Genomic DNA, 16944 nt, shown 5'->3' with positions numbered 1-16944 from the left:
ATTGTTGGTAAGAAATTATGAGCTTACATGTAATTATAGGTAAAATCTTAGGAGTATGTGAATGTACATGCATTTTTCAGTAAATGTAAAAGAAATACTTTTCTTAATACAAAATAGAATTCTAATAATAGCTTTTGAACACGTATTGCTTACTCACCTCTTTTCAATTTATTATAATGCTAAAATAATGAATTTTTCCAGGTGACCTCCTGTCATTAGAAATTAATGATGGATTCACTCTATTCAGTTAATACATTTTACTTTTAAAATTAAAACCTACCATAGTTTTCTGTCTTGTAATGTTAATATATAGCTCATATAATGAGGTATCTTTATTGATTCTTCTACTTTGGATAATGAGTAGAAGAAATGTTGAGATATGAGATAAGGACAACTGTTTTAGGGTAAAATATGTGTTGGAAGCTGGATGTACATGACTTTAATCTAGCTTTCAGGAAGCTGAGGCCAAAGTTTGGGCATAGCCAGGACTGCATAGAGAGGCCTAGTCCCACTATCTGAAAGAGAACTCATCAGCATGAGTTTGGGTGATTGTAGGGAAGGCCTACAGTTCATTAAGGAAAAGGTACACATCCTAGAAGTATGAAGCTAGAGAGAACAGAGATGCACTGCATAGAAAATCAGGAGGTACAATTCCCTTGCCATCTTCCTATCTTACTTCTTCATAGAAAAGAGAAATACATGGAAAGGCTGAGAATTCAGTTGACAAAAATGCTGAAAATAATTTTAAAATAAATAAATTTTAATTAAGCTACACCTCATCTTTCCTTGTAGTTAACCTTCAGAAAATTCTGAAACATATGGGGATTTTGTGCATAATTTCCCTCTTTATCTGTGAAGAAAATCAAATATCTATGCCACTTTTGGTCGTATCTTTGTTGTGGGATGCAGTATTCATCTCGACTCTTGGATACATTCAAAGGGAGTGGGATCTATAAAGAGGTGAAAAGAAAAAATTCATGTAACTTTTAGCACTAACAATCTCAGGAATATTTGAAGGGGTAAGAAACTCCCACAACTTAGTATTCAGAAAACAAGTACTTTTGATATAATATTTGCGTTACATTACTTAAACATAATTAGGGCTAACTAAATGTTTTATTTTGTAAATGACTAATGCACTTACTAATTTACATGATCACTTTATATCTCCAAGCATATATTAAAATAATGAAATCAGGAGAAATATTTTCCTTCATGTCTTGTACTAGACTGCATATCCACTTATTGTATTTGTCTTTTGCTAGGGAAGTAATTTTTATGTAAATATTATCTATGCATGAAGTGACAAATTACAGGTTAATGAATTTCCAAAATGAGTATACTTAAGTTACCAATTATACAGGTCAAAAAGTGAAATGGTGTGACTAGCAACAGAATTAGCAACTGCGTCTCATCTGCTACCCTATAGCAGGTCCTCATTTTGGAACTTTGGATGTATGAAACCATACATCTCTGCTTCCTCAAAATTATTTTATAGTCTATCCTTGTTATTACCAGGATTAATAATTAATTCTTAAACTACATACTATCCACTACATTTCACCTAGGAGGAACGGATGAGAATATCAATTATTCTTTTTTAATTATTCTTTGCTTAGATTATTTCACTTAGTATATATGATGATGTGCACATAGCTGTTGAACTGTTGTGATCCTCTGCCAGGAAGATCCTAGGTGAAAATTATTACAAATGAGGGAAACCATGGACCCTTTGTTTCATTGGGTTTGGCTTACTTCACTTAATATGTATTTCCATTCCTTAGGAATAGGGCGATGTCATTCATTCTGATGGCAGTATAGAATTTAAATTCTACATTTTGTTGATCCATTCATTTATTGAGGGGTATCCGAGTTGGTCCCATATCTTAGCTATGGTAAATAATACTGCAATGAATATGGTTGTGCTCGCAGTTTTAGTATGGCATTGCTATGGAAACAAGAGGTTTGTCTTTATGGTTGTTATTTCTAATGTATTATGTGCAGTTAATTTTTTCTTTTTCCCTTTCTGGTTTATCCCCTGTTGTTACTGTACCTGAGTTTGGTACCTGGTGTATTGCATTTATTTTTATTTGTTTTTTTAATAAGGGAAGGGCAGGAGAACAGCAAGATAAGACAAAGGACAAATTGTGAACTCACAATGTAACAGTGATATTCACAAGACAATATGTTGGAAATTAACTTTTCATCTTAGGAGAAGGTTAGGGAAGGGAAAATAGGAAGAAAACATGGGAAGGGGTAACAATGTTCAATAAATAATGTACTCATTACTATCAGAATGTAACTGTAACCCCAATATACATCATCCTGACAAAAATTAAAAAAATAGAACATTTAGATTATTCCCTGTTTTAAAGTATTAAAAATTGCATTTGATGTGTGCTTGCATACATTTATGTGCTGTGCATGGACAAAGAGTGAAATTTCAGGCCACATACTTGTGAAGCCTTAATATTTAAAGATATTTGATATTTAAACCAACGTAACAGAAGCAATAAGGTAAGGCACATGACATATTGACTTTAAAGTCAAGCTGGCTTTTACTTCAGTTCACATTAGTTTTAGAATAAATCAATCTTATACTACTCAATTTGTTGGTTCTCATAGGTCTCCAAAATGAATACATAATGCATGATAATAAAATACTAAGGAGAATAATGTTTATTTTCAAACATATCCAATTTGGTGCCTGATAAATATTTATTTGATGTCCTTTTGCTGAGTATTATTAAAGAATTAAAAGACAGGTAAATCTAAATAGTTACTAAAGAACTGAGAGCAGTTAATTCATCCAACAACCTTGATTTTAACCCATATTTGTTTTCTCTCACCACAAATCCCTAATGATTTCCCTGGAGCTCTGGAGCCCAGTACACAGTTGGCACAGTAACTAATGTTTGTTAATTAAGTGAGAACTTATTAACTAGTGCTATGTGTTCAGCATGGTATGGTGCTATGTAAAGAACATGAAGTAGCACAGATGTCTTTTCCCATCCTTCAACACACTTAAAAAAAAAGAAAAGGGCCAGGAGTTTGTCCTAATGATAGAGTGCTTGTCTAGCATGTATGAAGAGCTGGGTTCATTCCTTGGTACTACATACATAGAAAGAGTTGAAAGTGATGCTGTGGCTCAAGTGGCAGACCACTAGCCTTGAGAAAACCCAAGGATAGTGCCCACGCCCTGAATTCAAGCCCCAGGCCTGGTAAGAAGAAGAAAAAGAAAAAGAAAAAGAAGGAGAAGGAAGAGGAGGAGGAGGAGGAGGAGGAGGAGGAGGACGACGACGACGACGACGAGGAGGAGGAGGAGGAAGAGAGAAGAAGACGAAGAAGAAAACAAAGAAGAAGAAGAAGAAGAAGAAGAAGAAGAAGAAGAAGAAGAAGAAGAAGAAGAAGAAGAAGAAGAAGAAGAAGAGAAAAAGAAACAAAATTAAATGAGAGAAAAAATAGAATATGTAGATCCTTTATGAAATAACAATTTTAGGCCATATATTTTACATCTGGAGGAAGATGTTGAGATGCAAAATTTCAGCTTGTGAATATATGAACTCCAATATTTATTAATTGTACTAAGTGGCCCAAATTGAAGAATACACTTGTAATATGGAGCTTGATTTTAATGCTTCTGTAGCACATGCAAATGAATACAATTCTTTACAAGAAAAAAAGAAAGAATAGGAAAATTAACAAATGGGAACTGAGCATTGGGACTGTAATTCTAGGATACATTTTGCTTTTCTGATAGTCATTGAACATTAGAAAATAAAGTATGAGGAGCAAAGCAAATAGCTTTTTGAATAATTGTGGGATAAATATGGGTTAATGATAAGCAGTGCTTTCCAAGAAGGAAAGAAAATTTACGTTTTAATAATTGTCCTGAATATTGGTTAGGGCAATGCTATAATTCATGATTTTATAGATTATCAAATTGCTCATCATTTATAACAACAAATTTAATCCCATGTCATGTTTCAGAGTAATTTTGCAAATACACTTTCATAAAACATAATTTGCATTCTAGTTAAAGATATGATGAATATATTACCTGATGTGATTCATACCCCTGAGGATACAAAGTGAAATAATCCAGTAGTGAGAAACACAGAATTTTGGGTGAAGATACTCAGGTGTCTACACTGAGAGGAGAAACAAGTTAGAGAGGTTTTTAGGTAAGAACTGAGGATGTCACAGAGGAGAATCAGTAAAGGCAAATCAGCAGATTTAATTACTGTGCTGAATTTTACAATTGAACAGGGGCTTAGTGTATCTTTTTATGGTGGCATTAAATGTGGTACATCCATGCGAATGATAGAGATTAATTAAGAAGCAGAACATATGGCAACTAAAATGCATAGTTTTTAAGGCAAATATCATGTAACCCTCTATTAATTACAATAAAAATATATGAAAAAAATAAAAAGGGTTGTAAAAATGCCTTGTGGCCAGGTACCCATGGCACACATCTGTAATCGTTGCTAAGTTTTAGTCTGATATCTGAGGATTGCAATTCGAAGCCAAACCTGGCAGGGCAATTTGAGACACTTTTCTCTAATTAATCATCAAAACTGCAGAAGCTGAGCTGTGGCTCAAGTGATAGAGCACTAGCCTTTAGCACAAAAGTTTAAGAACAGCCATCAGGTTCTGGGTTTAAGATCCAGGAGCAGCACTTATGTTAAAGAGGTTTTGTTTTTGTGAACCATTGATTCCCCTATTAGGCACATCACATAGCACTTCTTTTTTTATTGTAATTAATAAAAGGGTTACATGATATTTGCCATATAGAAGGTGCATTAATTCACATACATTGATACCCTTTTACATGTCTTGGTACCCTTTACCCTCTCCCCCCCGTCTTGGTTTTCCTCCCGTCCCTATCAAATTTCAAATAATCAAATACAAATAAATTCAATATATCAGATAACAAAGTGAGGTACTGTAACAATATGAGATACCCATGCAGATTAATGAGATTTCTATCACCATCACTTTTTTCTTTATTGTTTATTAAAGAAGTCTTGATAGAGAGTTGATATTTTCAGATTTCTAATTTTCAAGAACTTTTGAAGACAAATAATCTTAAAATTGTTCTACTTGATGATGAAAAATGGGAATAATAATAAAAACTTTAAATGACAGTGACATTTGCAAATGATTGTCAGTAAGCACAAGGGAATAGGTAACTTCTGACTTCGACACACAAAAATGGCTTACACGTCACAAGCAAGCATTCCAAAGTTTTAAAATATTGAAATATGATACAACAAGAAAGACTTCTCAAAGACCGAATGTTGTACTTCAAATGTATGTGTAGATTTTTAAATTGTATGTAAAATGCCTTATCGGACAGACATAAAAGGGAGTATATTAATATTAATATCTCCTGACCTTTCAAGGCATTATTGAGAGTGAAAAGGCAGGATGCAGACTAGGAAAGGCAACTTGTAACATGTGTTTTCAGGATATATAATAAAGAATTCTTAACATCAGCAAAAAAAAAGAGAGAAAGAAAAAAATCAATTAAACTAAAGGTCCAAGAATTACTTTGGATAAAATGCTAGCCAAACACCCAAATGACAAAATCTTTTACATGACATAAGACACAGGAAAATTTTTTTCATATATTTTTATTGTAACTAATAGAAGGGTTACATTATATTCACCAGATAGAAGGTGCATTACTTCACAAATATTGATACCCCTTCTCATGTCATGGTCCCCATTTCCCTCTCCTTCACCCCTCGTTCATCTTGATTTCCCCTTTCCTATACTATTTCAAATAACCAATTCAACAGACACAGGAAAATTTAAATGAAGCTGTAACAATACATTCTGAATCCTACTGAAATAGCTAAAATAAAAAGATTTTAGAAAGTTAAGTGTGGACAGGACTTAAAAAATTGGCCCTCACATATTGTTCATAGGAATATCTATTTTAAGAGATATTCTGGAAAATTAAGTTGCTTAACTTTATCTCCTACCCTGAATAAAGTAGAATCCTATCATTCTATCCTGAAATAGTAGTCACCCAGATTCAGAATTAAAAATAGGGATTAAAGTCAATAAGTGGCACTGCAGCTCAAAGTAGTAGAGAGCTAGCCTTGAGCTGAAAAGCTCAGAGACAGTGCCCAGGTCCAGAGTTCAAGTCCCGCAACTGACAAAAAAAAGTGGATAGAAATACTAATTAAGAGATGTCATTGTGTATAAAATAATAAAGATTATGGTCGTAAGCACTATGGAGAAAATACTGCCTTAGATTAGAGCAGAGATCAATTATCTTTGCTCCATAGATTCTTAGGTCTCAGATTGGATGATAGGAAACCAAAAGCAAATAATAACTTCAAGGATTCTTCACCTGAGTGTGACAGCGATTACTCCACTGAAACATTAGCATGTGGCATGGACCTTCCTAAGCATTCCAGCTACATTAAGAGCTTCCTCAGGGGAAGTATTTACATAGCCAATGTGTCAAGAGACCAGAGTCAAAACTACTATACATATGACAGAGCCTTTGAAGTTAAAGTTGCCACTGTTCATTTAGCCAAATTGTATTGATTTTGAGAAATGATTCAGGTCAACATGATTCAAGAGGACAGAAACTGGATTTTATCCCTAGGAAAAATGAATCTGCAAAAGACAATATAGGCTAGGAATTTTTGTTGTGGGAGCTTCAGAAACAAAATTTGCAACAGTGAACTCCAGGCAATGTGGCTCATGCCTGAAATCCAGATCTCAGGAGGCTGAGATCTGAGGATAGCAGTTCAAAGCCAGCCTGGGCACTAAAGTCCATGAGACACTTATCTTCAATTAACCACTAGAAAACAGGAAGTGGTGCTGTGGCTCCAGGGGTAGGGTGGTAGCCTTGAGCTGAAGAGCTCAGAGACAGCTCCCAGGCTGAATAATCCCAACAACAAAACAACAACAGCAACAATAAAAACTATAGCAATGTATTTATGAGATTGACAATCAGCATAGATGAATTGATACCATTGTTATAGAGAAAATTCTCTCGCATATAGTTGAGTAAATAAAGCCAGGTTCAGAGGATATGTGGAATATATTCATTTACATGCAGAATTTTAATGAGGGCATTGCCAATTTATGCTTTTATACATTGGGATGATATTTATTGGTGTTCTGATTGAAAGAGTACAGACAATGGTTTCTAAGGCAATATTGATATATTTTATTTTATAACAGTACTAGTAATATAATATTTCAACTAACGTTAAAGTAAAAACAGAGAAGGCCTTTAAATTTACTTGTGTTGATTATATATGGTTTGTGTTAGTATTGCAACACCATTGCTCTGTTAATTTTTTATTCACTAAAGCTTTTAATTATTAAAAACTTATGCTATTTTACACATTAAAGAGGCCTATTCAAAGATAAATGTATTAAGGCTATACTTTTAGGGATCATTTCTACAGTATGTTACTAGAGAAATCTCACTGATCATGTAGAGTGCTGAAGTGGATGAATCTAGAGGGAATCGTGTTGAGTGAGACAAGTCAAGATCAAAGGAACCAAAAGGCTCATGGCATCCTTAATATGTGGCTATTAGATCCAAACAGTACAAGAATGATGCCTCAATATTTGTGTACAAAATGCTATGGACATGGTATTGGAAATATAAACATAACTACATAGACATAAACATTTATGACTCTATAGACATAATGTTTTATTACATAGATTAATATGTATTCATGACATACAAATCCTCAACCTAATTTTAATTATGTTCCAAAATTGAAGTGCCTGTGATTATATATAGAGATTCTCTTCTTGAATACCTATTTGTTAAACATGTCATTTGATATATGATATAAGAATCAATGCTAATAAGTTCTTTAATTAAAAAATACAAATGTATTACTATTGTGCTAGAAATTATCATTGTCTAAGAATATTGTTGCAGTTGCTTATTAACACAAATTAATTTCCAAAAGTAAAAATACTCCTTTTTTATTGTATTTTAATTTTATTGTTAGGCTGATGTACAGAGTAGTTACAGTTACATATGTAAAGTAGTGAGTACATTTCTTGCCAAACGTTGTTCTTGTCCCACATTTTCTCCTAATTTTCCTCCCCTACCACTGCACCCCCATGTATTAAAGTTCCTTTCCCACATATTACCTTGTGAGTATCGCTATTGCACTGGTTGGTCCTTTGTCTTTTGTCTCACCTTTTGATGATCACCTTCCCTTACCCAATTCAGATAAAATTGTATATAATACACAGGGTACCAAAATCAAATACAAGATATTCTTACCACTTTTAATTTCTCCTTGCTACCAATAAGTACATGTAAAAGTATTGAAAAAGATACAAATAAACTGTTATCTTTCCCCAGGTTCTATATTTATACACATGCATTCAGAAATAGTCATTTTCCTAACGCTTTCAGACACTTTCATTTTTCTTATATATGTGTTCTCTTATACCCACAACCAACTTACTAGCAAATCTTTTACTTTGTGCTTTAACATATATTCAGCATCTAACCCTTCTCCATCACTTTCAGTAACAGTGCTCTGTCTTGTCACTTCGTTCTCTCCCACTTAGACTTATTGTTCTGTTAAGCCTCCTACATTTGCCCCTTACATTTCAATTCACAACAGTAGCCCAACTGACCATATTAAATCTGTCACAGAGACAGATCATGCTGTCCTTGTGCAATTCATCCTCCAATGGTTTGATGTCACTTAGAGCAAAAGTCAAATCTCTGAGCAAGACCAATAATGCCCTGTAATAACTCATTGTTTTTCCTACTTGGTCTCCTCACTCAGCCTCCGGAGTTTCCCTGCTTTTAACAAAAGTGTCCAACTAACTCTCACCAAAGTATTTGTATTTCATTTTGCTTACACCTCTCCCCTAAGACAAGTGAGTTATTTCATTAATATGTGGTATTTGTTCAATTTTACCTCTACTCACTTTATATCTACCCTAATATTTCACTCACATTCCAATCTGCATAATTTCCATCTGTTTAACCTTTTCCTGTTGTTGGTTAAAGAACCAATCTTTACATTATCATTTGTGCAATATTTTCTTTTCCTCTCCCTTCTTCTTTTCTAATTTCTTCCCTTCTTTCCTTCTTTTCTTCCTTTTCCTCCCTTCCATCTTTTCTCGCTTACTTTCCCTACCTTTTCCCCTCCAACTTTTTTCTTCCCTTTCTCTTTGCTCTCTCTCCTTTTCTCTTTGTTCTCCCCTGCTGCCTCCTTCCATGTCTGCCTTCCTATCTCCCTCCCTTCTTCCTTTCCTTCCTTTCTCTTTTTACTTTTTTGATAGCATCTCAGTTTATAACCTAATCTGGCATTGAACTGGAGATTTTCTCCCCATGCTTGTGAAGCATTGGGATTCTCCAGACAAACCAGTGTGTGAATGTGTGTGTGCCTGTGTGTGTTTAAGTGTATGAATGATTTGTGCCTGCCCTCCAGGGTATTTATCTTTTTACCTCTTTTTGATTTCCCTTTCTAAATAATGCTCTCTACTCATTGCTATTCTTCTGGTTTTCAGATTCCATATTTATACATTCTGTCAAGGCATTTCCTGTTATTTCCTTGGAGATTATATAACACTTAACGATTTCTATTTATTTTTCTCCTTCATACTTCCCAACTTATTTTCTTTCATAGATTTGGCATGGTAAACTCACCAGATTAAATAATTGTGAAATATTCATCTTCTTATTTGGAGTATGATCTCAATGAAAAAAAGAATTTTGTCAGTGAATAAAAATGTCGGGATACCGACTCTCATTTTTTTTTGCCAGTCCTGGGCTGGAGCTCAGGGCCTGAGCACTGTCCTTGGACTTTCTCAAGGCTAGCACTTTACCACTTGAGCCTCAACACCATTTCCAGCTTTTTTCTATGTTTGTGGTATCGAGGACTCGAACCAGGGTCTTTGTGCTTGCTAGGCAAGCACTCTACCACTAGGCCAAACTCCCAGACCCCGACTCGTATTTTTAAGCAAATTTTCTGTATGGATAAGACATATCTGTATTTTGAATATAACTTTTGAATGAATTAATAAACTGAACTAAAATTTAGTGATTACCAATAGTTTTGGTCACTAATTTGTTGTTGTTCTTTTCCATTTCTACTTTTAGGAGTTCTTTGATTTTTTTAAGATTATCTACTACCAGAATCAATTGGATGTCATTTCTTACTTTGATCAAATATTGATTTTTATCACCATTGGTATTGGACAGGCATTTCATGGTAGAGATATCATGTTTATTAATGTTGAGTTACCATTTTTTTTTGTCAGTCCAGGGCCTCAAATTTAGGGCCTGGGCACTGTCCTTGGAATTTCTTAAGGCGAGAGCTCTGCCATTGAGCCATAGCACCACATTAGGCTTTTTTACATATGTGGTACCAAGGAATCAAATCCCAGTCTTCATGCATGCGAGGCAATCACTCTACCACTAGACCAAACTCCTGCCCCTGTTGAATTACTTTGAATGCAGATAGTATTTTGAGGGACCATCCACTCTTAAGAGTCTACTTTTTGACATTATTACCACTATTGATTAGTTTAGTGTCTTCTAACAACTAAAATCAATTACAAGTCAAGGGTAATGTTATTTTGTTCTTCATTCCACAGACTAAACACAATTGGGAGTTTCTTTCAGGTAGTAAGAGACCAATTTGAGTTTGTCTGCTTCTTTCAAAATTGTATAATCTTTCATCAGTTAATATTGATTCATTTTTAGTCAGGTTAGAAATGTTTTTATAGAGTAACTCTCAGTACAAGTAACTTGTCTTACTAGTCAGTAATGTCTAAAATTCCCTAACAGTATACTGTATTTCGAATAACTGTAACTCACCTCTTATACTTTATTGTTGTCAGTTCAAACTGAGGTAGTAAATACTTTTTGAGAATCTAGTAAAAATAAATGAAAGCAGAAATCTCACTATGATTTTATTTTAAATTTAGTCTATTTCAACAGGAGCATAAAATTAAAACAATTTTTCATGCAATTTTTTCTGGGTTTTAAGAAAATTCTTATTACCATGTCTCTCAGGTTACATATAGAAAACAAACATGTTAGAAAATATTGTAGCTGTTTTGTTACTTATTATGCATATCATTTTTTATCATACTCAAATTTTTTATTTGTTTTCCTTGTCCTCTGTCTCCATTTTAGTTGGATTTGGTAATTTTACATAGTGGAATCAAAATAAGGAGAATAAACTAAGAACAGAATAAGTCAATACAAATTTCAGAAATATTTATGTTCTCATTGAAGGTGATTATTAATTTCTATGTTAACTGTAAAATCAATTTATGATTTCTTTGAATGTGTACTCAGCTTACAACATTTTCTCTTGATTTTCACCTAGTTTTCCAGTTTTTATAATCAGTATATCATTGTTCTTTTTAAAAAATTAATCGTTGTACTTTATTGTCTGGGTGATATACAGAGGGGTTACAGTTATATTCATCAGGTAGTTGATACATTACTTCTTGAATCTTGATCACCTTCCCAACTTTTTCTCCCACCTTCCCTCCCTCCGCCCCCTCTCAATCATTTTGATTTTTCCCTTTCCCTTTCCTACTTCAAATAAACAAATATATATATATATATACACCAGATACCAAAGTCAGATACAGTAACAACATGAGATAAATCATAAAGATAAAAAGAATAAAGAGAAAAATCAGTTCATTATCACATTAAGAACAATAGCAAAATAACCCTTTATAAAGAGATGGATACACAGATATGGATAGTCCATGTATATATTGAAAATACACATCATGATGCTAAGTACATATTTATATGTAGAGGCATAAATGTAGTTACTTTCCCAAGTAATTTTCCTCATTTAACTCACATGAGTGAAATGTGTAGAAATACATATCAGAGTCTCTTTAGTATAATAATAATAATAATATACATTTTGTGATTCTAATTGTTTACTTTTTCTTTTTGGGTCATATGAGGAATTTTTGCAGTTCCCAAACTGTTTACCAACATACTTAACCAGTAAGGAAAAAGAGATATAGCTAACCAGCCAAACAAAAACCTCAGAAATGAATTTTCCTGTCCTAAAATTTTATTTGTGGAAGCTGCCTCTAATTTTGTGAGAAAAATAATGTACCGAAGAAGTAGTACGTAAAGGAAAGATGAGGAGAATGTATATGAGAATTACATGTAAAATAAATATAAAAATTGATACTAGATAGAACAAAAAGTGACTAATGCTCAATTGATCAATAAAAGTGAAAGCACCATATGGTATCACATAAACATGTACACCTTTTAATTTTCAGTGTGAAGTCCTTCATTATTATGTAAGATGTGAAATTTTCAGAGAAGTAAAATCTGGTTAAAATTGTTTTGCTGCAATACTTCAAATGAAGCAGTGATAGTTTCTACTTTTCTCTTTACCTACTTGGGTTGATGTTGAAGTTCTCGGTGGTTAATAGGCACTTCAAAATTCTACAAGTGGCAATTCTATTTATATTTCTGTGAAAAAACACAATAATGCTAATCTTCATCATTCTGGAATGCTAAAAGAAAACTGGTTTTTTAATTCATAGAATTTTATAAACATGTATAGACCAGTATATCACAGAATAATAAATAATGTAATTTTCTTTGAATTTTCAATTACAAAATGAAGGAAAATAGAAAAATAATTATACCACTTGTTTCCAAACAGAAAATAGTTATATAATTAAGGTAAGAAATGAATGTTTCCTGAAATTCTGCTAGTTCTGAATAACGAATTAGAGAATTGGGAACTGTTAACATTTACAAATTGAAAAACTGTACTGAAATTTAACTAAGCTGAACTAATATGGCATCTGAGTAAAAATACAGTCTAAATTTTCATTCCAGTTTCAGTTAAACAATTATTTATGGTTTTCCCTAAACCTCTAAAATATAGCGTCAGACAGAGAATTTCTACAAGACACTAATTCTGCTACTGGGAGCAGGGATATTTTACTCATGCATAGAATTAAGAACAAATGTATTAAAAACTAGCAAAAAGAAATCCATTAATCTATCTGATGAGATTCCAATGGAAATATGTCATTTATACAAATAAAATACATTCAAGAATGGTTCATCATAGAGTCTCTAATGTGGACACAAAAATGAACAATTTATGGTATATTTAAATTTTAAAAAATTAGAAAATTAGTGCTTTAGAGACTAAGGAGAAAACAAAAAGTAATGAAATATAGAAATGAAAATTGACATGCTATTACTGTGGAAGTCTAAGGTCTTATTCTTAATTTTACAAATAATATGTGTGGGAGAATTAATGGATGGGTATTTTACTTTGCTTTACATGTATTTTATTTATTTTGTTACTAATTTGAGCATACATTAAAAAATTAGTGAGTGTTATCCTGCTGAGATTGAATCAGCTATCTTAGTAGAATGCTGGGTCAGAAAAATTCATGAAACTGTATCCATTTTTGGTAAACTGGTCATGAACCTGTGTGATCCCAGTTGTCCTAAAACATAGACCAATCATAGCTCACAGGTGCTACTCAGGGAAAGTTATACCTTAATTTCAATTAAGGCTTAGACCTTAAAAACGTCAGATCCACAGATGCTATCATGATAAAATGCATTCACTTATTTACATAAGAGTTTGCCTTTATTCTAGTCAACTAAATATAGGTTGTAAATGCTGACATATCTTCTCCAAAAGAGATTGTGCTGTTCCTTTAAAAATTTTAAGGTATGGTCACAGGAAAGAGAAATATCAATAAAAATACATTGGTGAATGATGTGGAAATTTAAAAAAAGATTCAATTTTACTAAAAGAATCCTTTGAGCATAGAAGCAAAATCTTTGAGAATAAGGACCAGCATGAAAGATGGTTCTAATTTTTCTAATTTCTGAGATTTTATTAAAAGAAGTAATGTGAAATGGATTAGAAAACCACAAATCTGGGGCCTCGAGTTTGGCCTAGTGGTAGAGTGCTTGCCTAGCATGCACGAAGACCTGGGTTTGATTTCTCGGTACCACATGCATAGCAAAAATCCAGAAGTGGTGCTGTGGCTCAAGTGGTAGAGCCCTAGCCTTGAGAAAATCCAGGGACAGTGCTCAGGCCCTGAGCCCAAACCCAGGGCTGGCAAAAAAAAAAAAAGAAAAGAAAAGAAAAGAAAGAAAACCACAAATCTTTCCCGGAAATCTACAAGGAAAACCTAATATTACAAATTAATAAAGTTTAATGCAGTAATTAGTCCATGAAATTTCTTTTCTCTGTGTTCTTGGTCATTCATTTCATCTCGCATGTGCTCTCAGCATATCTGTTCCAGGATGGGATGACAATGAGGATAAAGCTGTTGTCAGCACTACATCCTTGCACATCTTCCACTGTGAGCTACATAAACATTTTTTTTTGAGCTCAGGGCCAGAGCACTGTCCTTGGGCTTTCTTCAAGGCTAGAACTCTACCACTTGAGCCATAGCACCACTTCTGCCTTTTTGATATGTATGTGGTATGGAGGAATCGAACCTGGGCCTTTGTGCATGCTAGGCAAGCACTCTACCACTAGGCCAAACTCCTGGATCCATAAGCCTTTTTAAATAACGTGGGGTGTCTCAGACCTTTCATAGTAGTAAGGCAGAACTGCCTATATTAGTTATAGTACTTGCTTATGCTATTCCAGCATTTCATATTATTTATACAATTATGAATACTTTCTCTCTGAATGTATCAGTAAGATTATACTAATCTATGATGAGGTATAAAATATTCCTCAAATGACAGTATATGGTTGTTGGGACCTGACCTCCATCTCTGAGGCCTGATTCCTGCTCAGCTGCAATTAAAGGGCTTTGGTCAGGCATTCACTCCTTGCATACCTCTCTTTTTTTTTATTAATTTTTTTATTGTAATTAGTAAAAGGGTTACATGATATTTGCCAGATAGAAGGTGCATTAATTCACATACATTGATACCCTTTCACATGTCTTGGTACCCATTTCCCTCCCCCCCCACCCGTCTTGGTTTTCCCCCCTTCCCTATCAAATTTCAAATATCCAAATACAAATAAATTCAATATATCAGATAACAAAGTGAGATACTATACCAATATGAGATAACCAAGGGACAGCAAAGGAGATGACAGACAACATAGTACATTAAGGACAACAATCATTCATTATATGGCTTTTGTTTCAATATCCTGGAGGTCCTTTCAATTAGCTTCACATTATATGGCCTTATGTATCAAGATTTTGCTCTATTGCAAATCTCTGCTAGTAGAGCCCAAGGTTTCTACTGATTATGACGAATGAGGGAAACCATTGAGCCTAAGTTCCTTTGAGTCTGGCTTACTTCACTTAATATGATTTTTTCTAAGTCTTTCCATTTCCTAACAAATGGGGTGATGTCATTCTTTCTGACAGCAGCATAGAATTCCATTGTGTACAAATACAACTTGTTGATCCACTCATCAACTGAGGAACATCTAGGTTGGTTCCATATCTTTGCTATGGTGAATAGTGCTGCAATGAACATTGTTGTGCTAGTGGGTTTAGTGCGCCCTAGATTTTGGATGGTTGGGTAAATGCCAAGTAGTGGAATTGCTGGTCATAGGGGAGTTCTATGTTTAGCCTTTTGAGGCACTGCCACACTGCTTTCCATAGTGGTTGAACGAGTTTGCACTCCCACCAACAGTGTAGTAGTGATCCCTCCTGGCCACATCCCCTCCAGCATCTGTTGTCATTCGTTTTCCTGATCCTGGCCCTTCTAACTGGAGTGAGGTGGAATCACAACAAATCAGAGAAAGGCTGGATAAGTGGGACTGCATTAAACTGCAGAGCTTTTGTATGGCAAAGGACATAGCTAGTAAACTAATCAGGAAGCCTATAGAGTGGGAGAAGATCTTCACCAACCAAACAACGGACAAAGGCCTCATATCTAAAATATATCAACAACTCAAAAAATTGAATCACTCCAAAACTAACCTCCAAAGTAACAACCATCCCATTAAAAAATGGGCCAAAGACTTAAAGAGAGTCTTCTCTGAAGAAGAAACAAAAATGGCCTATAGACACATGAAGAAATGCTCAACATCTCTGGTCATAAAAGAAATGTAAATCAAAACAACTCTAAGATTGCATACCTCTCTTAAGGCAGCTCTGTGTACCTGACTCGATTGACCCCCCTGCAGCTTCGCAGCTTTGTGGGTCTCCCAGCAGTGCACCTGTCCCACCCAGTACCTGAAAGCCCCACCCAGAACCTTAGTGGTAGCACAGGAAGAGGAGGCCCTCTTCCTATTGGCTAGCTTCCCAGTTCCCACCTTCTCTCTCCCCAACAGTATATAACTAATTGTCTGACACAATAAAGAGAGAACAGCAGATCAGATCAGGTCAGCAGAGATCAGCAGAGAGATCTGATGCGCTTTCATGGTTAACACTGCTCCTGACTCAGTGTGTTTTTTTCTTCCCCGGTAATTGGGGGAGGGCTGAGTCACCAATACCATCTCACACGGCTCCGGGGGACTACATGCTGGCCCTGTATGTCCCTCCCTGTTCCCTGTGTTGCTCCCCAGAGAAGCAACATATGGTAATAGCCAGTACTAATGCTTTATGCAGTAGTAATGCTTCTTTTTCTGTTTGTATATCTGTGAGCATGTGTGTGTGTGTGTAGAGTGCCTGTAAGAGTGGATGCTAGTGTGTTGTTGAGGATGTGTCTGATAGTATTTGGGCACATGTGCATATTCATGTATATGTGTGTATTTGAGAGCATGTGTGATGCGAGAGAATGTGTTTGAGAATTCATGTAGTTTGTGTCTGTTTGTGTGTGACTAGTATGAATATAGCTTTCCATATCATGTTCATTCATATACTAGAGGCAACAAAGTGTGCATATCAACATGCTCTGCCCAGATAGCAACAAGAGTATTCATATAGTATTCATGTAGTTTGGATTTCAGATCTTATGCC

The 16944-nt window shown here is 34.5% G+C and overlaps 1 long non-coding RNA gene and 1 pseudogene across 1 annotated transcript; one reads left to right on the top strand and one right to left on the bottom strand.

The window, feature by feature from the left end:
- Positions 1 to 786: 786 nt before the first annotated feature.
- On the bottom strand, positions 787 to 16200 carry LOC150055073 (uncharacterized). The gene is made up of 5 exons (XR_016537679.1): positions 16122 to 16200; positions 12420 to 12493; positions 10847 to 10902; positions 4061 to 4151; positions 787 to 950 (listed from the first exon to the last, which is right to left on the bottom strand). It is a non-coding gene; the product is annotated as an uncharacterized LOC150055073 (long non-coding RNA).
- On the top strand, positions 7412 to 7513 carry LOC150055074 (small nucleolar RNA U3; annotated as a pseudogene).
- Positions 16201 to 16944: the final 744 nt, after the last annotated feature.

This window comes from Megascapheus bottae, chromosome 14 (assembly GCF_031878675.1).
Source record: "Megascapheus bottae isolate mThoBot1 chromosome 14, mThoBot2.hap1, whole genome shotgun sequence".
Lineage (NCBI taxonomy): Eukaryota > Metazoa > Chordata > Mammalia > Rodentia > Geomyidae > Megascapheus > Megascapheus bottae.
This window is presented reverse-complemented; position numbering and strand designations above follow the sequence as displayed.